The sequence below is a fragment of the Varroa destructor genome, unplaced genomic scaffold (genome assembly GCF_002443255.2).
Source record: "Varroa destructor unplaced genomic scaffold, Vdes_3.0 BEIS01000001.1, whole genome shotgun sequence".
NCBI lineage: Eukaryota > Metazoa > Arthropoda > Arachnida > Mesostigmata > Varroidae > Varroa > Varroa destructor.
The window spans coordinates 7,045,955-7,072,152 of NW_019211454.1; the positions used below are offsets into that span (position 1 = coordinate 7,045,955).

General features: G+C 45.8%; 1 protein-coding gene and 2 long non-coding RNA genes across 12 annotated transcripts in view; 2 read left to right on the forward strand and 1 right to left on the reverse strand.

Annotated features, from left to right (window-relative positions):
- LOC111255482 (band 7 protein AGAP004871-like) overlaps positions 1-26,198 on the forward strand; it is a 376,186-nt gene that overhangs the window by 46,210 nt on the left and 303,778 nt on the right. The window lies entirely within an intron of this gene.
- LOC147758188 (uncharacterized) overlaps positions 1-26,198 on the reverse strand; it is a 35,101-nt gene that overhangs the window by 7,370 nt on the left and 1,533 nt on the right. The window lies entirely within an intron of this gene.
- On the forward strand, positions 14,081-16,814 carry LOC147758189 (uncharacterized). The gene is made up of 2 exons (XR_015318719.1): positions 14,081-15,506; positions 15,945-16,814. It is a non-coding gene; the product is annotated as an uncharacterized LOC147758189 (long non-coding RNA).

Consider the following 26,198-nt stretch of genomic DNA (forward strand, 5'->3'; position numbering starts at 1 on the left):
TTTTTCGCAAACGCGGCGGTGGCGGCGATGGTTGGAGCAGCGCGACCAACCGATATCAATCCCTGAGTCTAAGGTCGGAAGGCGACCGAAACGTTCGAAAACTGTGATAGATTTAGTCTAAATTTTAGACTAAATCTTAGTCTTGAACAGACTGCCTAGAGGATCGAAAAATGCATACACAGGTTCATTACGCACGGTCATCGCCCGAGCGGTGATATGAAGGCGTGACCGAGTCTGATATTCTGCGGGTTTTCGGTATGGGTATGTGCAGCGTGAAGAACACTACCTTCTTGTCGTGCTTGAGGTTTTTCTTTTTGTTTCTTGCTCGTTTTGTGACTCTTAGCCTTGGACACCGCTTACTAGACTGATCTAATTAGTGTGTCTGACCCTTCTTTATGTGCCAGCCGTTCATATGACCATGGTAACGGCGTCCTCAATGTTTAATCATGACGTAATAAAGATACGCAATATAGAGAACGATGATGACCTAGTGAGTTTAGGGGTACTACTGAAAGCAAATGAAATGTAACTCACAAAATCATAAACTATATGCATAGTGGTCCAGTCAGTTTCACCCCTTCAGCTCCCGCCGCCCCCTCGTGACTGAAGATAAGAACGGGTAAACATGAACTACGTCTAAGTGAATGTGTATTTGTTGGCTATGCTAGATAGAATCAACACTATCAGTTTCAAGAGTTTGTCAAGTCTGGTATTGTGTTTAGAGTAGACTGCAAAATGAATGTGTGCTTGCTTCTAAAATAGCCATACCTCTTAGCTTTCTTATTAAAATGCCTCTTATGGCTTATTGCGAGTTGTTCTCATTAGAATAGTGATGCTAAATTAACGAATCCAGTTTTTATATTATGAACTGCACACTTTGACAAAAACACCCGCCGGCTCGAAGAATCGCGCGCTTAAACATCAGCCGTCGTCAGTCCAACGGGCAGTGTTGACGGCCACTCCCCAAGTGTCTCATCTTACCCGCGCAGCGTGCGGTGTCAGATCTGTACAGCGAGTGCTCGCTCTTGCCTCGTTCATTTCTAACTGCGTTAACTGGGCCTGTTGCAGAAAGGGAAACTTTCTACCTTAAATTGCCTGGACTCTAGTAGTTGTTTGCTCTGCATTATCAGAAATCTGTGGCGACTAGCGGCATGATGTCCCCGTCGCGGTAACGGCGGATCATCTACCAGGCACGGTATTTACCCCCCACAAGAAGCTGCGAGAATTTCCTTTTGTTTCGTTGAGTTATGGGGGGTAAGTATCGGAACGCGACCCGAAAAGTTTCCTACATTCTCCTCCCCGCGAAGTCTCATTATGACTTGGAACCAAGGACTGTACAGGGCACAATGCAGTAAAACTCTCAGATAGCTTGATCGTCGCCCGTAGTTGCAAGACCCGATAGTAGACACTCTTAATTAGTACACACTGAAATAAATAGGTGTAGCCTGATAGAGGATAAGAGATATCCAATAAGATAACAAGCAATTCAGTGTGCTGGATGTGCCAAATGGCTATTGGGACAGGCGATCTGCATTGGTAATCATAGACTCTTAATACTAAAAGTACCACTACAGCAGTTACAGGGTAATGGAACGGTTTCTGTGTACTGTTCGATCCGGATCGAATTATCCTAGCTTGCTCGAGTCAGAAGCTTCCAGTCTTTTACCTTTTCAATAAACGAAGTGCACGGTCTTGCACAAGCGTTTCTATGTTCAGGACGTAGTTAACGCTAACACTGCGCAGGTATGCGTGCTTGTGTGGTGGTATACTTACAAGGTCTGCTGGCGGTTCTGGCCGTCAAACCTTATAAAATAATTGATCTTTTTTATTAAAATAATTGGAACACAAACAACACTTACGATCTAGATCGAGTTTAGCCCTGCTTCTCCTAGAACCAGTTGCATCGTTCGCTTCCCTTCTTCTCTTTTGCTTTGTTCTGAGTTTTTCGTTTGCTTCTTATAGGCACTTTTCTGACGTTTACAATTCAGACCGCTGCCAACGTGTATAAGGGTCTGTTCAGTTTCGAGGTCAATAAACGGATAATCCTCTCGATTGGCCGCCCGTTTTACTGTAGTGTAACACATCGTTCACCAAGTCCTGCATTTATAAATACAAAGGCTGACGTATGCACCGATTGATTATCGCTGTTACTGCATTTGTAGTATTACGGAAATTATTATTGGAAGAATGCTAAAGAAGAGGACTGGGGCTCAGAGGCCTCATAGATTTATTCGGAATTTCCTTTTTTTCCACTCTACACCAGCTACTAATCCCTGTCCTGGTCCAGCGATTTTTCGTTCTGTTCAGATTTTTCGCCTCGTTGTTGTATTTTCCATTTTTGCCGTCATAATCGAGGTAGACGTCACCCTCTACGTCCAGCTTCTGATTTCCCACGTTCTGGTCGCAACAATGACACGACCAAAGCTTGTCATTGAAGTATTCCCATCTTAGGAAATAGACCCTTGCAGGAACACTAGCGATGTCTCCGTACTGGTATACTTATATATATAGGCCTACTGCCAGCGATACGCCGTCTGCTTGGTCCTGTCTGCGTCTATCACCGCTGCCTAAAAGAAGGTAGACGAGAATTGCGACAACGGTGTTTCCGAGCCTGCCTTCCCCTAGAATAATGAGCCTACTCAGTCGACTGTTTAGGTCTACTCAGATACCAAGGCAGAGGACAGAACAAGGATAGAGAAAGAAAAACGGATGGTGAAAGAGATTCAGAGGATGCCAGTCCCTGCCATTCGCTTGGCTTCGTTCCTGCATTCTGCCGTCATTTGGCCTATGAGTCCCAACCTATGCACGCCTCAGTCCCCCTCGTTCCCCACAAGCTTGAACAGCTTAAAGTAGGGGCATTTTTCCTTCTCCTTGATTTATCCCCGCGACCGTCACCAACCCAACTACTATCACGGCTACTGCTGCTGTTAGCATCAAGAGATGTTGGTCCTACATTCAATCCCCATCTACTATACGAGTAGTACATACGTATAAACTACGTAAACAGACAGTTGTTGTACCGGTGGGAGCGAGGTAACTGCATGCGGCAGATGTGTGCAATCATACATAGGCAGCACGACATAGCCAGCCTCGGATGGCAAACAACGTACAGCGAAAGGCGCGAGATGCAAAAACAACACTGAATACTCTTATTATTAAGTCAAACCCAGCATGATTACAAATGGCGAGCAACAGAAGCCGAAACAGTGGCATCAGAGGCAGCCAGACAAAGTCAGCTAGTCTAAGCCAGTTTCAGTTGGGGGCCGATGCTAGACAAGATTGTCTGTCTTCAGTCGGACTAGTTGCACACTCCGCAGCTAACACCGGATGATAGGTACTCTTTGGAATTGTTGGGTTGCTAAGAGGGAAAGGAAACGTGAGAATGTGTAATAGGTTCAACAGGAAACTGGGCTATTGCTTAGTGAATGTATAGCCTGTGGCAGAAACTCTTGTCTTGCGCAGAACGCAAGACCAAGTCAAAGCAAGGGAACGAGGTAAGCGAGCCGGAGGGTGCGCATGAGCACCTGTAATAAAAAACAAATATTCTGACTTGTGTAGGCGGGGGTTCTTCTCTTGCCGGCCCGTTAACGGAGTCAACAAATGCAATGTTAGCGCTCCCGCCGTTGCGTTTACCACCTGCAGCAGCAAAACTCACTTCTTGCTCGATCCAATGCGACTGAGCACATGCGTGTGCTGCATGTATATGCATGCGTGGATACACGAGTTCGCTTATTAAGCCAATTAGACTTTCATCCTTCAGACTTTATCCACCAAATGTAGACACACATGCGTACATTGAGCGGTCTCTCTTCACTACACCGTCACGAGAAGCACCAGCATGTTCTTTATCCGCGTTTGATGTCATGCATTTTTTTTGTTATCTGTTATACATGAGCTGGCTGGCCGATCCTCAGGAAGATTATTTATCCTAACTGGCCTGCTCCCCAGTCAAGCCTAGAAGACATTAGCAACTTGGTGAAGTCACCAGCCGAATGATTAATTGTGGAGAACAGAAAAACCAGACTAGAAAAGATAGAGGGAACGTCTTGCGTGCTTTGGGTTGTTCGACCAGCGAACGGATAAAATCTTCGAATTATAATATTATGGAACAAAAATTAATGCTATGCTTTGCTTTCGTTGTGCCTTTGTTTTTTCTGGGTATCTTCACCTTTTTAGTTTTGCCTCAGCGCGAGCAGCGCTCGCCTGCAGGGACAGACGCGGTAGCTGCTATAGTAGTTGCAGTCAACGAACCAGTGGAGGACTCATTGTCGTCGTTACCGTTATTAAATCCACAATTGGTCGTTGGTTTTTTCATGAGCTTCTGCACACTTGCAACTTTGAATCGGACGGCCCTCAGAACCAACTATGCGCCTACCAGGTCCCACGTCATGATTCCCGGCGTTAAGCAGCCATACCCAACAAAGCTTAGTATTCAAAAGATTCCATTTCGCTCAAAGTTGAACGAACGGAAGAACCATTTGAACGTCCCAGTGGTCGATTATCTAGAGCAAGCAAGTCAACTCGAGGAAGAGCAGCAGTAAGCTGTAGGTGGGTGAATCAGGCTTCATTCACGACTCGCGGTACATAGTATTCTAGGAAGCCGTCGCTGGTGAAGCCGAAGGCCACCATCGGATAAAACTCGATCGTCGAGCGCACAAAAGAATACCGGAAAGACAGGTGCAGAAGAAAAAGAAGACATTACATTTCATCAGTATTCTATTTATTTGTATAAATACACCTTTATTAGTACCTGAAGTGGTCCTTAAAATAACGCATCAGCTCTGGACGGGCTTTTGGTACAGGCAAGCTCGGCCCTATTTGGACAGTCAGAGAACAACGAATGTACTTAGTTAAATTTGCAGGATGTGACCAAAGCAAAGAAAGTAAATGCTTTCGTGATCAGTCTGTATGGGGCACGGAGAGAATTGGGAGGGTACGCGAAAAGCTGAATTGGTAGAAAATGCGTTGAGAAAAAAGTCCCATCTAATGCTTCTTTAGCTTCGTTACAGCTGTGACTACTGAGCTGTTTTCTAATGCCAAAAGAGGCTATGGGAGGCAACTAAAGAGTCATCGAGAATAGAAAAACACCCCACCCAGCGTGCCGTGGTGAGCTGGTCATGAGCTTTGCTCTGGCAGGTGGAAGAAGCAGAAAACTAACGAGCACCTAAACGATGTCTGTTGGTGATTAGTTGGTACGGGTCACAACCGAGAACTACAAATTACAGCATTAGGACAGTGGGCAAAAAGGAACTTGCTTTTCGTTAGCTTTCGGGGGCGCGTTAGCTTTCGGGGGCGCATCGGACTTCGACTACAAAGCAAGCTACAGGACTTTTCCAGCGCTAGTGAATGTAGCAGATACGTTTTGGCTGCGATTCCGTGCGTGAATTAAGGATAGCTCGACACGCTTCGCTGCTTTCGGTGGCGTGTCACACGTTGTTCTCATCGTAGGCCGTCCGAATGGGTTTGTAGACTATCATTATTATGGGCAATATAGGGGCAGGTTTGTCGGACGGAACGGAGACGAACGAAAAAAGCTGAGTAAGGGTTGTGTGGATCGGGCACGCGTGCCAAATTTTGTAACATCTGAAGCCTGCGAGTCGGCAGCGAAATTGAGTGAGCTCAAATGAAACCATATAACGCTCGAAGTATTTCTCTGAAGATGCAAGTTGACTACAATATATAATTTAATGCCATAAAGCGTGATGTTTTGCCGAACCGTTGGAAGGGGTGGTTCATCTCTTTGCTAAAAGATCGCTTTAAAAGTCAAGTCTACACATCTATGTCAACATGGACTACCCATATTGAACTAGTTAAGTTCGCCGAGTTAAATCTGTTAAGCACCTGGAGTAATAAATTATATTTATGTTTACTTTATTTATTTAAAATAGTATATCATGCGTAAACGTGTACCTTAAATTTTATTTGTTAGTGGTGCGCTAATGCGTTGGACGTTAGCGGGATGCTTACCAATTAGCTGATACAATCAAACATCCATTTAAATCGGGAACTAAGTACCGCAGATTATGCCGAACTAGCTTCGCATGCGGCAGTCGTTACTCCATTTGCAAACGATGTATCTAGCAGATACGTCCTTTCCTGAGCCCTCGTGAAGAAATACCAGGAAAGCGACCTTCAGAAACGCAGCTGGGCAGGACGCTACCACTCTTGTGTCCTCTTTGACACCTCCAATTACTCCCCCTCCAATAGTTTTCAGCAGAGTCTGTGGATTGCGAATTTCCTTAACACCGACGCCCCGTGTGGCAGACAGAAAAGCAGGATAGAGCGAAGGAGTTCCTAAGCAACGATTGGCTCGGCTAGATCGCTTTGCCATCTTTCAGCATACCACTGCTATTACAGTTGGTATGTTTGATAGTCTTACGTCTACTGCTATTACTTTATGACTAACCGCATGACTAACCGTGAACTTAGCGGGATGAAGACGGAAATCGGCTTAGGTCAATCTCTGTTCGAGCTTTTTTTTTTTCGCTTCTTCTTCTGCTTTCACTCCCCGCATTTCGGAGTAGTCTGAACTGAAAAAACGGAGCCGCTACTCAGGTTCTTTCCTTTTTAATCGCTGTCTATGTACATATATACGATATAAATCATCTCTGTTTGGGTTAGGCTCGCTGGCCAGTATCCTTTTGCATGCCCGGTCGCTTTGGTTGCCTCGTCGACAAAGGCGACGCTAAGTCCAAGTTACTCTGCTCCCCACTGTACCATAATATACTACATGTACGGAGATCCAAGAAAAGGGGGACGTGCACTAAGAGAGCACAGACCCACCGGTGGCTCCCAACCACGTTTGGTGATTTTTCACTGCTGGTCTCCGACCAGTATTCTTCTAAACAGCGGACTAGGCTATTCTACAGATGGAGTATGCCGAATAGACCGTGCCCCGGGTATATAAGGTGGCAGACAGGGTGACCGTTCCGAGGGCCCTGGCTGCTTATGACGCCACTCGGGACCAAAGCTGCTTAGTAAAACTTCTCCCATAGATATACGCCGCCTTACTTCCAGGGAAAAAGCGGTGCAGAATGCAGGCCCAGGCTTGAGGCAATGGGAAGGAAAAGAGACAAACAGGACAAGCACTAGCAGCAGACTAGCGTACATATATATACGGACGCTGACAAAGCTGGGGGCCGGCATTTGGGGCTCGAAGATCGAAGTGAAAATCTTGCCCTGCCTTACGCGTGCCATAAGCTGATGCTAATATTAAGCGATTCTTTTTTTGCCAGTTACTTATCAAAGGGGCCGCTCTAATTGCGAACGGAAAAGGATCGCAGGAAAGAGAAAAAAGCGGAGTCGTTTTTAGGGAAACATCCTTTTTCCGTATCGTACTTCTAGGTCCGCTCAGCTCAACTGAGTCACCGCTGCTGAGCCATCATCGAAATCTCTGTACTTGGCAACATTATTGAAGCGGTTTTTTGATAGTAAAAACAAATATTTCGTTTCATTATAACGGACTATATAGCCATAGCGTTGTCCTCCAAAACCCTGGCGGTAGATATCCCTTTTACATTGCAGGTAAATACGGACTTTTTAACAGGCGCGGTATACTTCGCTACAGCGGCTGCTCAAATCAAGGCAGACAGAGCAAAAAAAGAGCGACAGAGTAACGTTCGCTGTAAACACGGTTAGATGCAATGCGGAAGATGACAATGCCATGTCTATTTCGGCTTCGGGGCAAACACTTGTCGCCTGCCGCGTGTTCGTTGCATGCGCATCGTTGTCCTTATTATCCTAGGCTGAATTGTAACTGCAGCAGCTGCGGGCCTCGTCGGCGAGATGCTGCGCTGTTGAGCTGCGTTATTCTGCTCTACTGGGTACAGACGCCGAGACCACGGCCGGTCAGCCTTCTTTGCCTTGCAACGCACTTTTCTCTTCCGACTGTCGTTTCAACTTTGTAGTGGCGCGTACCTAGCGCCAAAACCCTACTACATACTGAATAACAAGGAAAGCGGCGGAAGGGTCTGCACGGGGGAGGCAACAAACAGTGGCACGCGGCCGCTAGTAAACGATAAATGCTGTCACAACCAAATGTTCGTAGGCCGTTTGAAAATGGCGCCGCCTTCCCTGTTGTGGGACGAGAGGAGGAGAGAGGGAAAGGGAAAGAGAAATACAGCGGGTAGGTGAAGCTGTGTATAACATAGCATAGCCGGTACGGAACAAGTAATAGCAGGACAAATTGACCATCTTCTTTTTCCGTCTACGGTATCATCATACGGAATGTATCGCAGGTGCACGTCGTGATGGGAGCCTCTGTGTAGTCGCTCGGCCTCAGGAAGTCGAATTGTATGACTTCGAATAGCATGATGCATGTTCTTTTCCGAGAATAGATACAACTTGGGGTATGCCTCAAGAAAGTAACACGTGGTCAACGGCAAAGCTTTACATGCACCCTATACTGGTTTGTCGTCCCAGATAGTCTGGGTACACTTCTTTCCTTCTACAGTTTTAGTCCGCTGTTTGCTCATTAGTCTGTGTATGCAACGATCATGCACCAGAGCGACCCCCACAGTACACCCAATTATGACCACCTACAAAAATTCAAATCATTAACTAACGTTATATGTGATTACCTATGATAAACATTTCGTTGATTTTTAATGCTTTTATAAACATCTTATGCTTTAGACTTGCGGCTAAGCGACAGGAAAATGGAATTTCATGAAACCAATTTTTTGGTGTTCAGAGCAGAAAAAAGGAAATAAACGATTATTAGATTCTGTTTATCCGAAGTGGGTAAATTAACGATCATAAGGGAGATTTACGTTATAAAATTGAGTGATTCATGTTCCCTGTGTGTTGTTACTCAGAGTACTGCAGTAATAACTGGTAAGCTATAAAAAAAAAGTGCTATAAAAAAACGACACGGAATCAGTTGCATGGGATAGACGGATATTCGTACGACTCGCAGAAGAACGTAATTAGTTGAACTATGTTAATAATAATATAATGCTAATAAACATTTGATCTTAACCAGACGTAATAATCTTTGCTTGTTCTAGCTTCTAGGTAAGTACATCGTTGATACATTGTTAAAACTGCCTCATCGTTATTCCTACTCACGACCCATATAAACATATATTAGTATACATATCCATGTATGTATGTATATACCGCACTAGTCGTATTCAGGAGCAAGACTTATCCAACGGAGAACCGGCCCGTGGGCCTGCTTGCTACCACAGCCCTCGGCGCTTACTTAATGCTTTGCACGCCATCAGACTTTGCCAAACTGCACGCGCTTACCGAGCTCGATGAACTCTGTTGAGTACCAGTAGTTGTAGGGTCCCTAACTTGCAATTCATGCCACCGAAAAGCTGTTCTCATACTTCACATACCGTCCTATCGGCAAAGAAACTCCTGGGAGATTTAACCCTTTTTTCTCTATCCTTTTTTGTACTTTTTTTTGTCTTACGACCCGCGGCTGGCCATTAAAAAGGACCGCCATTAAAAGGTCTTTGAAGATTACTGAAGGAGCAGAAAAGACTGGGAGAGCAGGCCGTTGCCTTTCGTCAGACTTTTGTCCTATCGGAGTGCCTGCCTTTACAGGTTTTCACGGGCCTCCGTGGCCCTTGAGCCTTCTTACGTTGCGTTGAAGCCACCACCACGGTAGCAGCTGTGCATACACTATTCCGGTGTATCCGAACATTTCAAGGCTCTGGCTGAATGCAGCGCCAAGACCGCACCGCATTAGCCAGTGTTTACAATGGTCGTGCCGTCATGCTGCATGGGTGTGTGCCCTGGACACTTCTCGCGTTGGTGCGTTCTATGAAATTGGCATTTTTTCTGTGCGTGCGTATCTTTCAAATGGCAAGCTCATTGGTACATATATGTGCAATTTAATATCTGCGCGTCTATATACCATATTTCATAGTAGGAACTATGTAGTAATTCAACCTCCAACTCTTCTTCTTATAAATTTCTATTATACTCTCGCAAGGGAATACTGGAGAACTCGTTGTTGGCCTGTTATTCGCTGCTGTTTCCAACGATTTGACGACATCTTGTCGTCTGCAGTTGGCAGCGGCGATGAACCTGTCGCCTGCCTGCAGACCGCTGGTCCCGGCCATCCTTTAGCGTTCTTTCATGGATCTGCAGTCCTAACGCCCATTCATCCGTTTTTGCGACCAATTGCCTCCAATCTACCAACAAGGTTTAGCAGTCGGTCAGCCAGCTAGCCTAGTCTACTTGGGTTATAAACAGGTTCGCCATGCTCGGTTAGAGCTGGCGCGGCCAGAGGCCCATTCCTTGCCGTATGTGGTAAAGCTAGCCCGGCAGAGACTGCAGGTGACTTCACTTCCACCTCTTCCCTTCGCCTCCTGGCTCTCATCCAAGTTCTAGCCATTGACCCTCACGGCGACCAAAAAAACCTGTCGTAATCATCACGACGACGGCCGGTCTGGCAGCAGTGCGGACGTTCTTTTATCCAGTTTGCATCGTTCCTAGGTTCACAAGAAGTAGCAGAAGGTACAAACGTCGGCCAGCCAACGAATTCGCAACTGCAATACCGCTGCTTACGGTGCTGTTGGTGTTGGGCAACGTTAGCAACGCCCAGCAGTACACTCATGTCACTATGCCATTTTTTTTCATTCGCGCTGATTAGACGCTTCTCCACCCCCGCTAGACCACCCCCAAAACAAAGCAAGCTGCGGCAGCATGCGTTTGCTACGAGCGCGACAGCGTCCACGAATCCTGTAAAAATCAGCTAAAAAAAGAACGCGCAGAAAAAGAGAAATTGAACCAGAAACAGAGAATGGGAAAATAAAAACCTAGATTTTTTACGGATTGCTATACTCAGTTGCGTTTTCCAGACAGCAGCAGAAGCTATTACTGCCGTTTAATTTATGCGTTTGCCGTCTGCCCGGGCTGCTAATGCTGGCCGAGCCTCGGTCTTGAAAAAAGGCGACGGCGACCGCGACGATGGTGAAAAGTGCGAAGCTTGTCCGTCTTCCAAAACAAACGCTCTAGTAGTTGTACCTACAAGCGTCTATACATTACGGATCATAACTGCATATAACCGGGAATACTTCTTCGTTTCACCGTATGGCGCCTGCCACTTGTTCTGCTCGACGTTTCCTTTTCGTTTTGTATGAAAGTGAGGACATTTTTCTAAAAAAAAATGCAGAATTTCTCGAAAAGAACGACTGCTTCCGTACTCATCCCGCTTGGCCTACTCTTCATCTAGTCCCTTTAATACGACGTTATCTATCATTAACTCTATAGACCTTATAAGGGCGTATTCCTCGAGCTTAATGATTAATTACTCGTGACATACAATTATGTGCTTCAAAATATTATATGAAATTTTCTATTGCTCCGCAGACATATATGTTATTAAAACGCATTAGTTCAATATCCCGATATACTCTATTATTTATGTTTCTTTCGGTTCACGGAGACTTGTAACCGATATAGAGCTGCCGCCGCCTCCAACCCTTGGCCGCGTCATCATCTTTTGCGCTGGCCTGCAGCGCCTAACAGTCAATATCTAGTTGCCGCGTCATCATCAGGAAACTAACAATTTTTCCATTTTTACAGTTGTCAGCATTAGCTGTGAGAGTCAACTATCTAAGATTCACGGCAGGCAGGTGCAAGTTTACAGGGAAGCCAGTTGTTGCGCTCCACTCAGCCGACGCTAGTGTTTGAGCTTCAGCCATTAATTTAACTATAACTGTCACCACAGGCAACATCGTAGTATCAACAGACATAAAAAAAGCGGTAACACGTCGCTTGGATTACATTTACTAGAAACAAGCAAAAAATAGCCAAGTTACCTGAGTAGTTGACTTGCAGTAATTTGAAGTAATCATTTTAGCCAGCGCTCCCTGGCGTACACTAGCTTTGAAGTTACTTAGTACTCTACCGAAAGCAATTTTGCTTCAACAATACACCTGTCGTGTAGAGTTCTTTGTTGCTCCGGTCCGACCATCGTTTGCCGTACCCTTGTACCTCTTGTATGTGTGTGCGTGTCTACGATTACCGCGCGAGTAAACGAACTAGTCCGTTTTTCTCTCTGCACTGTGGAGCTCCTTCCGGGCTCTGAGCTACTTATAACGTGGCGAAGAACATCAAGCGCCCTAAACACAGAAGGCAAGAAGGCAGTATTGTGTTGGGGGCTTTGTTTGGCGCTACAACGAAGCGTTAATTAAGCTTTATGGCCCTACCAGCGGCATAGCCATCAGCGACCTGTTCCGGGTTAACAGAAACGCAGGGTAGAATCTAGCGCGCTAACGACTGCGAGAGGAACTGAATAGCCATTGTGTTAGGGACGGCAACGCTATGCTACTACAATAGTGGCAACCCTGCTGCTACCACCAAACAGATTTATGCCTGCTAATATCCCAGCAATTGGGTTTCTGGCCTAGCTTAACTTGTGTGTCAGCCAGTAACTACCTAGATTGTGGCATGAGGGTAACACGATCACTGCCTCGGCGATGACGATAGCAGCAGTAGTAGTCGCCAGGGTATCCGCAGTGGCTGCGATGGCTCAAGGCTCCACGATTAGACTGAGAGCAGCAAGACCGTTAGATTTCAGTAAGACTTCGTTATAGGTGGACCTGCTAAAAGTGAGGTAGAATTGAGTCTGCACATCGGCCTCCTACATAGCTGATTTTGACGTTGCTACTGGCTAGTGGAAGGTGACTGTATTGGCAACGTTCACCTGTACGGCTGCTGTAAGTAAAGCTGCTGTAACGAAGTGGTAAAACTGGCAGGCCGGTGAGACAGGGTTTATTGATGACATTCAATCTGGACGAACACTACGTACCTTTTATGCCACTGTAGTGAAGGAAAGAAAGCGTACCGCTAGATAAGAGTGGTTAGCTGCCATGCCAAAACGCAAAGGTCGATGCCAAGCCGGCAACCATGTTCTGTATATTGTGTCGGTTCTAGGACACGACATTGCCTCTCAGGGCTAGCGGCGACAGCAATAGTCTATTGCAAGCAGGAGCCTTGCTTCTATCGGCTCTTTAATGGTAGTTCGTGGTTTGTACGCTAATCTAAAACTGGCCAAGCGATCCATTCAACCTACCCGCAAAAACCAGCTTGAGGAGAGGACAAGTTCTCACAAGTTAGGTACTTAGTGCGTAGCTATCCACCATTTTGAAAAAAGGGGAGTCTGTAGCACGCTCAGACTTTTTCGGTTCGTGGCGCGTCTCCGACCCTTACAGATCGAGTTGGGTTTTAGAGAGATTTAGTACGTACAGGGTGCTAGAAATAAGAAGGAAAAGAAATTAGGCTTATATATAGCGGCCACTGATGGCACACGACGTGATGCAGCCTTCCGACGAGCCGCTTTCTTATGTTTAACATTCAGATCTTTACCGAGCAGATTATATCCGACTGAAACCAGTGGCGTGCGTTTGCAATATGCCATTCGTAAGTTTTTGCTTTATCCCATGGAAACTCCGCCGCTCAAATGACAACACTACATAGGTGAACTATTTTACCTAGCGGCCTTTCCTACTCTAAGTAAATTTTCACGACCGAATTTTCTACGTAGGTTCAGTAGGCAGTTTCTGTTAGCTTGCGTTGGTGAAGAGGAGGCCTGTTTTCAGCCGAATGACCCCCGATAGGCAACTAACGAAATTGGGGATCAGTAGATTTAACTATGATTCAGTATACCGTGCCTCGTGCTATTTTACTTATGTAGTCTACCTATGTAAAAGCCAGCACCTTCAGTTTAGGGAGCAGAAGCAAGAACAGCAGCAATGACTGGAGCTTCAGCTCTTAGGGAGGAAAAGCTGGGATGGGCTGCCCTGTGGGTTTCTATTCTTTGGATAAGCTGCTGTTGATGCTCACAGCAAGTTCGGCAAGTAGAACACTGCCGGTCGGGTCCAGCAAAACCTCCTGCGCGACTGAAGTGTTCAGTCTGTATGGGTAGAACTGTGCACTATCTGCGGCAGAGCAAGATTAGGTGCCATAGCCGAGAAAGCAGTCGTGCGATTTGGCCACTCCTAGGGTGTCTCGTCCCTCATAACCACCAGCACGGATCTTCCAGTTGCTACATTCGCAGCTGCTGGGGGTTTACAGGTAGAGAGCGCCGACTCAGCAGGTAGAACACGCTGGGAGTTTCCTTCACTCGCCTGATACTATTGTATAGGGCAGCGGTTTAAAGTGATTTAACTGCTTTACAAGAGGATGAAGCACGACAATCTAAAAAAAGGTAGAAAGAGAGCGCGCTTCATTGGTAGATGCCTTTGTCGGTTGTTACGTCGACAAAGCTTGTGGTGGTGCTTCGGGAACTTGTGAGGAACTAGGATATGCGCCTACAGCACTTAGAGCTACGTACCATACCGCTATCTCCATTGTTGCTTTTGCAACTGGTGCTGTTACAGCTGCTATCCTTGGGAAGGGTCAATAGTCTTTTATTAATATCAATAGATCGTAAAAGAACGAATCCTCTCCAAGCTTGGCCTGATTGGCGCCATCCAACTTAGATTGGATTTCCAGACGCAGAAAATTTTCAGATTCACTGCTAGAGTCCTGACGGGGAGCCGATGGGCCTGTGTAAACACACAACGGACGGGAAAGCTCTAGCAGGCCTAGCGCCGCTTGTTGTTGCTATTACAACGACGAAACGAAAACATAGGCGAGGCAAAGCACTACTAGATGAAAGGACCAGTCCAATCAGACGAAGAAAGCTGCTGCTGTCGACGCCCGCGCCCGGCCGACACCGCGCTAGTTAAGCTAAGCGATACCACATACCGCGCTGCTACAAGGCCGTTCGAAGGTCGATTTTGTCGTTCAGTTTCCGTTTTTGTCGTGCGTCTAAGTGGCCATATCTGTGTGCTGATATCGGCGTCTTTTGTGCGAGTGTGTTCGAGGTAATAACTTTCAGGAATAGAATAAATCGGCTGGCGTTCAAACTCGCCTTTCGTTAACTATTAAACCCGGACGGTATCGTCCAATACAGCGAAGGTTGGCAATAGGACCACTGAAGAAATAAAATGTTGTTGCCAGTGCTGAGGTTGTAGTGGCCATCGAGAAGCCCAACGACGGCTATAGGTCCAGTAAAGGCTATGGCACGGCGTTCTTCGTACCATAACCAGTACGGTAACAACGTCCTATTGTATTGCGTGTATCGTCAGTGTAAATATTGTCGTTTTGAGTAATTTCCGCAATCTGACGACTGGACTTGTTCTAAATAGAAAATTTTTTTTTGAAGTTGAAAGTGGCTAAATATAACTAACGCAAAGTTTGCGTAACCTAATAGAAAAGCATCTAATAAAAAGTTATTGAGACAATAAAACCGTTTCTGCAACAAAATACACTTGAACATCAGAAACAGTTTTATATAATCTCAAAATCAACAGGCTGCCGAAAAAACTCGAATTAAATCTTTGTATATGTGCTTGCCCTACGGCAAAGACCAATTCTATCGCCGCTATACTGCTGCAGTTATTGTCCCAGCAGAGAACCATGAGCGAGAGGAAGATCTCAAAGGCATCGGGTCGCTTGGCGCTACCGTCACCATGAGAATTGATCAGATCAAATGTGAGGTTAGTGGGCCTGTTTGTGATGGTTGGTTCCGGCGCCGGGGTATCAACCATAGATGGCGTAACCGGTAGGTATTCCGATCGTGTCTGATGCTAATAGAGAAAGATGAAATTAGGTGGATGCTGCAATTAGGAGAATTTTCATCAATCCACCCATTGATGTGTTTGACCGCGCCGTTAAAAGAGAGACGTGATAGCCCGATGGAAGACATAACTCTCGTCATTTGCCTCCTAAAGATAATGTCCTATGCACGCAAACTAAACTAACCCTGGTCGTGCTTATAGTTACTGCGCTCGTTACTGCATCATTCACTGCGAGGTTTTCGATAGTCGAATTACTAGCGGCGTTGCGGCCGCTAAGACAGTAGCTAAGCAATAATGCGTTAATTCATCCTATAACCAGAATCTTTTCTCTACATCTTTTGGTTTCTGAATGATCAGCAAGCATTCTCTAATGCCTCGATCCTTTGGACGAACTGGCACGAAGGCAAGCAAGCGGCTGCACCAAGTTCGGCCTTGGACCGGTGCCTGGATGGAACAATAAGATCGGCGATCACCTATTCCCATCTCTGACCGTCTATAGCGATTTCTGCGGCTGCTGTGACTACTGGTGCTGCCGGAACAATGCACGAATGCTTTCTATCCGACAAGCAAGTTCGCTCGGCCGACAAATAGCCTACATCGGCGTCTGATCAAACTGCAAGCGCGCGCTGCTTCCTATAATAGAACAAGCGAGTATTGTAAATACTGCTACTGCTATGTAATTATGCTCGGCAACACGGAAACTACTATTACTGCCGCTACATATTGAGCGAGAGCCAATTGTGATCGTCATAACGATGGTGGGCACTGCTTGCTTTCGCCGGCCATCGGTTTCCTCTTGGTAGTTTTTTTGTTAGCTTTTGCTTTTCTTCAGTCCTTCTTTTGCCATGCACGCAAGTTCGAAACAGCAACAGACCAAAACCATTGATAAAGGTTGATTAATTGGCGGCTGTAACACGCTTCAGCGTAAAACTAGATCAATGTTTGCTTCTACAGAAACAGCGTACAATGAGTAACTTTGACCTAAAAAGTGAAATTAATGAATTTGCGTTTAATCTTATATTAATATTGGGCATCGTTCGCCTTTAATATTGCCCATCGTCATTCACCGATCTACGATTACATATAATGTAGAAATTTTCTAGTTAGATTGTCGAGCCGTGCTACTAGTCCTCTATTTCGCTTGTGTCTCTCTTTTCTCTACGCGCTGATGCAACGGACTGACTCTTTAATGTAAGCAAGCGTCCCCGACCTCCTTTTGTTGGAACATGCTCGTCGGTGCTCCATGAACGGAGGGCACTACCAGATAACCGACCTCCACCTTCCGCCTGGGAGCATCGCTGGCCAACTAAAAGCGAAGTTGGGTACGCCATGCGCTAGTTCCTTGCTGCTTGATTTTCCCGCGTCGATCTCGCTCTCGTACGATGCAAGGAGCTTGCGAAGAGGACGGTGAAATGGTCGCTGCGAGAAAATGAAATATAGTCGACCCGCGAACCAGCTATAGAGACAAACAGGGCAGGTCCCTGAAGTCTAGAAGCTTGCGGAACATTACCTACTCACCAGTCGAACCCATTTATAAGCCCTACATAGATTTAGATGACTGAAAACCGTGGTCGTAATGGTCGAGCGCGAAACGTACTGTAGCAAAAGGATCAGACCAGCGTGCCTTTTGCCGAATGCGGTAGACGTTTGACCCACGCATGACGAGATGCCAACCTGCTGGGATCGCCGGTTGACCGATAAGAGACCAGACGATTTCGGATAATTGTGTTGTTGTCGTTGTAACTGCCAAGGTCTCCATTGCCATATTCCGCAGACGTTGTGCAAGTATCGTGTTTCTAGTATTCAATACAACAGAACCCACCACCCTATTCAGATTACTACCCTGCCATTTACTGGCTATTCTCGTCTCCATAGTGCCAACGTGCACGCCTGTCGATATGACTTTTGGGTCCGATCGATTTGGTTCATTTGAAATGACCAGTTCCATGATTCCAAACCCGTTTGCCCAGAACAGCTAGCTCCCAACGGTTACTTTCTCTCCTTTCTTGTCTCTCTCTCTCTCTCTGTTTGCTTTCGACTAACTGCAAATAATAAGAAGCTGTTTTTTTTTTATTGTGCTGCTATTGCTTCCGTATAAAGCTACAAAGTTACAAAGCTAATACTTTGCTGGGCAATTCGAATAACATACTGAATAGTTGGGGACTTTCTTTTATTGAACACTTACTGATTCCATACCTCCGAATTAAATTAGCTCTGCCCATTCGTGGCGTGAAGCAAAGGTCGCGGAGATGAGAAACGAAGAAGTAACCGAAATTTTCACGTCAGTAGTCGCTGTCGAACAGAAAAGAAATTTTATCAGTCGATTGGCAGCGATAAAGGCGATGGTCGCCAAGCTATAGACTGGTCCCATCACTCGGATCGTTTTTGTTGGTCCTACCCTTCCGTCCGCAAAACAGGCATGTTTAAGGGGCTCGGTCTGGCTGGCCTGGAGGCGCGCGACTATGGGCGTTTCTGTGCGGCTATGTAAAAATATACTTTGTACGAGTGTCTGCTGGTGCTCCTAGCGTGTCTGTTTCCGATCTTTGATCGGGGGCTGTCGCTTCTATCGCTCCTTCAATTCAGTCTGTCGACGGCGTGTGCGAAGGCTGAGTATTGGGTGTAACACGTCCATCGTAGAGCGCAGCGTGGCGCGGGGCCGAAAGCGGTCAGTGATTTTTTTTCGTTCAGTCGCATTTGCTATATATATATATTCGCAAGTATAAACATAGTAAGAACGCTTTTATAGTAAAACCATAAGAAATATATAGGCCAGCACCAAGATCGTCGTTCGTCACGATGGTGACAATTTCAAAAGTTCCGTTTTATGTCGACTATTGTCTTCTACCACTATACACAATAGAAAGTTAAGAAAAAAGAATTACATAGTTATTCAGCTCAAGGGAAATTAATACAATCTGCGTAGGAATCCAAAGACTTTCCGTATGAACTTTAATTTTCTCCTCCGTGTACGCAATATTGCCTTACGTATCCATGTTATATTACGTCTTTTTCTTCCGACACTTGGCTTTTAGCTGCTTTCTGTAATTGTCACTGTGAGAATTCTCACTGTTGGTCTGCAGCTAACGGCGTCTAGCGCCAGCGCAATTTGCAAAATTTCGATTGCCTTCGTGCTTTTTTTTTCGTTTTCCTTTTTCTCATTCAGTCAGTTCGGAACCAAACACTGCTTGTTTCATTTGTCGACTCAAGCCATCTACGACACCGCCTCTCCAGGGTCGATCAGCTTTACGCTTGTCATTTCCGCTAGCCATCGCCGCTCCGGCTGGACTTTCTTTCCCCTCGCTACTACCTTCTTTCTGGGGTCCTAACCTACGCTTTTGCCTCCCCCTAAACAGTCTACGTAGCCGGAGCGGCTGTGTTCGATCTGGTAGTAGCAGCACCTGCCATGAGTTTCGCTGGTAGCCCACTCAAAAGCCTCGCGTTCGTTCGATGCGGTCAAAAGGGCTCAGGGGGGAACATTGTTGCTCCAGCCAACGCGTCGAAAGTTGCTACCCAGACAGACACAGTTGTTTGCAGTGGATTCAGCCGTGGCAGCTGCTTTCGCCTATGTCTTTGGCACCACCTCGAGTTAGTAGGCGTCCCATACGAATTCGGCTCTTACTGCTCTGCCGGCTGCTACTGCTGTTGTTGCCCCCAGTGCTAAAGTCGCCTATAGCAACCTGCTGTTGGTACCAGCACTTGCGGTCTTCACCGCTCCCATTGCAGGTGTTTGTTCGGCGTAGGTATGTTAATCGGTCGCCTTGGTATATCAATGGTTATATAGGAGAAGTAGCAGGCAATGAGTTTATGCGAAAAAGGCCTATCGAAACACCGCCCCCCTATACTGTCGACCTAACCTGCGCTTTTCGAACTGCCTCTTGGCCGATTCATATTTGTCGTAAAAATCATTCAACCTGTTGTAGCCATTCAACACCGCAGTATGCTAGAAGTAGGCGGGTTGCCTACAGGATCGTATATGTTCGTCAGCTTTGAGTTCGCATGTGGAACGATTGTCGAAACCTCCTACACACACACGCACAGGTAGGCAGACAATGTAATACATGTATCTAATTTCGGCAGACCTTGCTGACCGGGTCAGGCCGAATACGAGTCGAGCGGAAGGGAAAAAAGCTAGTGGATATTGAAAATGTTGACATTGGGCTGCATATTCATGGTTATACGACCAAGATGTTCGCTTCATTATTGGCGGTTTTACAGCCGGTACAGGAAACAACGATACTCTATATAACGCCGTGGTCTGCTTTTTCAGTATGGGCTTTTCCTTAACACTGTAAACTTGGGTTTGTAACGGTAACGCTTTTCGCGTCTAAATTCTTTCCTTGGGCGATTGGTCGTTGAATCACAATGTATAGCCACTGCAGTGGATGAGTGCAAAACCGACAACTTCGAGGCCTCGTCCGGAAGAAGTTCTAGCATGGCTAAATTGTTCCTCAAACGCTGCCGATTCAGAGAGCACTCGAAATTGGACCCCTCGGTCCTGTTCTACCTTTACAGAATATCTTTAGCGGTCCGAGACGGCGATTGCAGGTTTCGATAGCGCTTTATAAGCCCGGCAGCGGCCAAACCAATCGTAAAAGCCAGTCTACAATTGAACGGTGGGCTGTGCCTTTCGATAGTCGCATATAAAAATACCATAAAGTGTTTATGCGGTAATAGAAGTGTATATCAAATGGTGGGTGTTATTTGTGTCTGTACGACACTAAAAGATGACGAACGTTAACGGAAACACTGAACGCTGCTGTATTTGTGAGACGTATCAAACACATAGTTCAAGAAAGACGTTACCCATCATTCACAATTATCTCTCGAGAGACGATTATTAACAGCGGGTAATTCTGCGAAGCGCTTGAACGCTTTACAGTTTAAAAACGAAGTGCAACAAAGAAGAAGTTTGAATCATCGAACGAAATTTGACGCGCTAGTCGGCATTGTATAAATGTGCGTAAACGTTCTGCTCTTTGAAAACAAAGAAATCAAGTTCGTCCAAGCGATCAAGGCCCTACCACTTTCCTCGAGTCGGTCAACCTGTTTAACGGTTGATATCACCCAGTGATACACGGTGGTTAGATTTAAGTTTCAGTAGAAGCGGTAAAGAGTCAAAGCAGCGATCAAACCCAGATTGAAAGACAGGATAGCATCAACTGTAACATTAAAACAGTTTGGATCGCCATGCAGCTCTACTGGATTAGGTTGTTCCAGCCTAAATCTAACTCTTCGCTTCGAACAACATTCCGGTTTTCTTTTCTATTTTGTGGCTTTGTCTCTTTCTTTCGCTCTCTCTCTCGCACTTTGTCGAACAAAGTGGGGAGTGCTGCGGGCTTCGCGAGTCCTGATGTAGGAGACGCCGGCATTGTCAGACTTGACATGTCTTAGTTCAGTAGAGCGTCTTAGCTTGCCCTGGCCCAGGCATCTTAGGCTCTAACTTCCCTCATAGCTGTCCAGCATCCTGCGTCATTTCAGTTTTGCGGATCAAATTCCGGGTTAGAAATGTTTTGTAGGTCGGCCGAGTGTTCGAGCTAAACCAAGTTGGCCTAGCTCTCGGCTGGTACGACTCGCCTGATATTTATCTGTTTTCATCTTTCCACAACTCCCGCGTAAACTTGCCAAGTTTCGAGGACGAAAAGGAACGGCGTGCGTATAACAGCCTACACGGGTGATGACTGAGGCCGTTTTCCTAATGAAAGCTTTATGGATAAAGTTCTACCGTGCCGAAGCGCTACAATTAAAAGAAGAACGCAAGCTTCCAGCCACCGTGGTCTTCACCGGTTCTGTCAGCTCACCTCAGTGAATTTTGTTTGTCGCCTGGGAGCATGCATCACTCAACATCCGCTTGCTTGTTGCCAATAGAACACAACGAACACACGAAAAAGTCAGGAACCGAAGAAGGATTCCGAAGGGCACATAGGCGATGTAAGCGACAAGAGGTGGGGGCGACACACTATACTGAAGAACACTCCTTTAAATCTTGAAGAATTCCCTTACAGTGTGTCCATTATGGATTCCCGTACTATTACTGTTCGGATGATATGTCGAACTAGTGTAGGGAGTTGAGCAGTGCTTGTGCCTCTACTATAAACATCAAGGATACGTCAGTGCTCTCAGACGTGACCCTAACTAAGGTAATCTTATATCACTTAGTACAATACACGGGATCAATCCACGAATCGGATATTATACTTGAATAAGTATATAATAATGTATAATGTTCACTTCCTTCTAAATATCCTAACATCAACTTTCAAGTTATTGTTTACAGTTGCAATATGATGCCAATCAGTTTTTCAATTATTTTTCTAAATTGGTTATAAGGGCTCTAGGAACTTACATAGATACTTACCACACACATACAATCGGTATAGATCCTTTTATGTGGTTTTGATGTTTCTTCGGGATTCTGTTAGAGTACGGCATCAAGTGCCGCTTTAGGGAATTCTAAGTCTTTAGGATTATTTTGTAAATATTCAATCGATGAATAGATCCGTGAACAAGTACCATCCTTTCCAGGTCGACATCTTTCTTTCGTCGCTAGCGGAAACGAATCCAATGAACCAACGCAATGTAAACAGGTTTATCTGGCGTCTTAACTACTGACTTTATATTCGTTTACTAGATATATAGACATACGACGCACAATCACCGTGAAGCTCACTATCCTCCACCAGCACGGGGAAGGAAAGGTTTTCAACGGACACTGGAAATTGTGTTTCCGCCGCGATTGCTGCGTCGATCGAGGCTCGCAAAATGATGATACGCCGGTATACATAGGTGGGCAGCGAATATAATAGTAGTCGTGATGTTGTCTCTGCCGACTTTTGGTCAGAGACCTTGGCCAACAGAATACCGCACCGACCCATAGAGCCATAGCAAGCCCAAAATAATCTCTGGGGAAATGGCACATGACTCATTAAATTTTGGTCGTGGGGCCGCCGCTTCCCATTTGCCTTCTGGCAAAACTTTTTTGCAGGGCAAGTAGAAACAGGACAGTAACCGGAATGGCTGTTGCAGCGGCAGCAACAATGAAAAGATTATACGAATAAGGTGTAACCCCCGAGCTGAATGGTTAGGTTATGAAAGCTTATAGGGTATTCGGTGCATCGGGTGGTTTGACATTGCCAGACTATGTCTCATTGCCAGACTATGTCTCAAAAGCCGGTCGGCTGTTCAGCTGAACTTAGTTTGTTTTGGCTGGCTAAAGCTAGCCTACCCATACAGAGCACGTCAGTCTGTCTGTCGTTTCTGATAAAGAACTCCGCAGGCCAAGTTGGCGCCGTGTGTTATTCTTGAAGGTTGACGTTTAGCTGTATTCGTTCTCTCGTGGCTCTTGCCAAAAGTAGCAATACTGAAGAAGTCGCAACAATCGTCAGTACCCGGATCGTCAAGCTCAAGTCGCCGTCAGTGTAGCTTGGGGCAGTCGTGTCGTCTTGCCTTGTAGTGGAAACACTATACATACGAGCACCCACTTTTATCCAACGATGGTGGGGTGTACTGAGTTTATCTTCTCCAACGTGAACTCTCATCTCATGCAACACTCGAGCCGGTTGTCGCTCGATTCCCGTGGACAAAGGATAACTGCTTCTTCGTCAATGTCTCGACATTGGGAGAAAGATGGCAGAGCTAGCGGTAGCGGTGAAGCAGTAGAAGTGGACAAGCAAGGAGAAATATTTTTCAGCTGTTCTTTTGTTCAAACAAGTGTCGCATAACTTGACTTCTAGGCGCAGAAGGATACGAAACCCCACTGACTATAGAATTTAAGAGTAACCCTTACCCCATTTTCCGACGCCTCGACAAACTTGGGCCGTTTGCTCGGTTCCTCGCTTAGAATGTTCCTTGCATGGAGTCCATATTTGTTCTGGGTATTGTCAGTAGTGTTTTTATTGACTCAAAGCAACCTTCTCACCTTGAAGATGATGCGTTTACTGAAGGTGTAAAGGCACACATGCGCTTATGCCTGTGTGTTCCTCTGGTGAGGCTGCTGGACGATGCCTCGGTGCATTCATCCAGTGAGACTTTATCATCAAGAGCACAGCGCGAAGAAGCGGACACTGAACCACGCCGCCGCCATCAAAAGACACACTTTGCTGTTATGATTTCTCGCGGGACGCAATGTAAAGGAGCTGCCACCTATCCGCTCGCCTGGCCAGCGACGTATCATCGTCAGCTGAGACCAAATAGACGAAAGAGATCGACAACACCGAAGAAGTACACGAAGGTAAAGATGAGTGTAGGGTAGAGACAGGCGTAGGTGGTGATAAACCTGTACATGAATGTTTGTTGTAAGTACGTCTGAGGTACGACAAACAACGGGTCTCCTTTCCTATTTACTTTTTTGCTCTCCACGTTCATTTAATGCCTGTCGTTGGCAGTGGGGACAATACCTTCAGCAGCAAATTGGTACACACATTAGGGTAGCCGGCCTGTTCCTACAGGAAGTTCCCACCAGCAGCAAGCAGAATCATGGAGAAACAGCGGGTGACAGGCAACGGAGAGATCCGAAGCGTTCAAACGAGAATAGGCGCAATGTTAGTAGGTCACTGCAGACGCAATGACGCGTGGCGGATGTTGACCAAATGCATTCGGGTCGATATGCAACAACAATGTTCATGAGGTACCTTTTTTCCTCTCTATATCTTCCCTAGAATATCATCGCCTCAAGCGGGTATCAGAGATAATGGCTCTATCGAGAAACGTCGCAAGATATAGACTAGACGGCGACTGTGGAATGTCTATATTGGACACCGTAAAAGGGACTGATGGCGCAGTATGCAATGCCCTGAACACGATGCTGGATATTTGCAGGGTACGGTTATATATGTAGGACTATTGCTAGTCGGCTGAACGCTCAACTTCTAATCCACAAAAACTATTTGATATTCTGTCGTTGTTGGCCACCGGTCGTTCACCAGTCTTTGTTTTCTGGATATCAGAAGCTTTTGCGGACAGGCCTCACGCACATAAACACACTCATTGACCACGGCTAAAAACATAATTGTGGTACTGTGACGTTGTACGGTTTGGAAACTGAAGGCCACGCTAGGATGAACACCCCTGACGAGCAGCTGCAAGCTCTAAACCATGATCTCGGGCCTCCGATGTTTGCTGTTCCAATGGACTAACCGAATATTTTGTGTAAAGATTGAGAGGAAGGGGATGAGGTGACCGGATAGTAAAAAACGCGTTTGTTTACGCTGCTGCCAAAGGGTGTTCGCCTGCGTTTCCGCCTTATCGGTGGCAGTTCGCTGCTTCGCGTTTATTGTTGTTGTTTTCTGATCTTGTTGCTTCCAATTGTCGTTAACGCTATCGGCGTTAAAAGCACAGCCAGCAATGCCGGCCATCATGGTGAGATCCTGAAATGCTCATAGCTCTCTTTACAGTTCCGTTGAAATGGCCGAATAACGAAAGACCACTTGTCCAATTGAGAACCGCTGTCTGGCCTGTTGCCGGTCCACGTGCGGGCCGGTCGACAGGCTTCTTAACACCCGCACGAACAACGAGATCATATGAGCGAGCTCCTGTGAAGCCTCTTGCACTATAATTTCGAGTAACTGCATCTTGCTCGAATGAATGCCGCCGCCGTAATTTCTACCGCCATCGTCATAACTCACAACTCGACTTAATTTACAGACAGAACCACTTTTCTGTTTTTTTATGGAGCCTAAAGCTGAGCAAGCTGCAGTCAACGGCGGCCCAGTCCCGGGACGAGATTGCTTGTTATATAGGTACATCTATCGTTATGTTATGCTGTGCTTTTCCTGCTGTTGTATGAGTGTATAGGGATCGTTTGTTTCCCCACGCAGTTGCTGTTATCATAGTCGTCATATCTATACTGCTGTTGCTGAAGTTATGACAGCTGTAACTATTTGAAAGGCTGAGCACAAGTGACCAAAAGCAATGTTAACCTGGCACATAGAGATCTAGCGTACGTCAACGCAGAATAGGCCTTGCTTACTGTTCCAATATTGCTGGTGCGTATGCAAAAATGAAGGGCAAGAGCCGTCTTCATCAGATAAGGATTGCCGTGTTTCTTCTTTTTGGTATTCAAATAAGCAAATGGACAAAATAGTTTAATGGGCTACCAGGAGGCAAAGTATATCCATTGGATAGTCAATAACAACGTGAGTTAGCTAAGCGAAAATCTGCCGGCTGCTACATTTATCATAGGCTGTCTATAGTCGAAACGTGTGCTAAGAAGCCAACGTGAACTTTTTTAAAAAAAGTTCACGTTGCGCAGCATTCATTCTATACTGATAAAGTTTTTAAAAAAAAAACTTCACTATAGAATAAATGCCAGGACCATAGAAAGGTTACAACAGCACGGCGAAATGTTTACTCAAATGTGTATAAGGTAAATTTTTAGAAGTGTATAACTGATTCTCATTGTACCTTGAATTTGCATTGTCTTCTTTACCACCTAGATTACTTCTCTATGTCACAAATGCATGCCATTATATAAATGAAAAAGGTTGCTATAATCGACGATACTTGCGTGTTTGGGTATGTTGCTATTTCCAAGGAAGGAAGCAATTTAGAGAAGTTACCAGTTATCTAGGCAAATAGGTGACCGCTAAAAGGAACTGTCTCAATTAAATTTTGCTA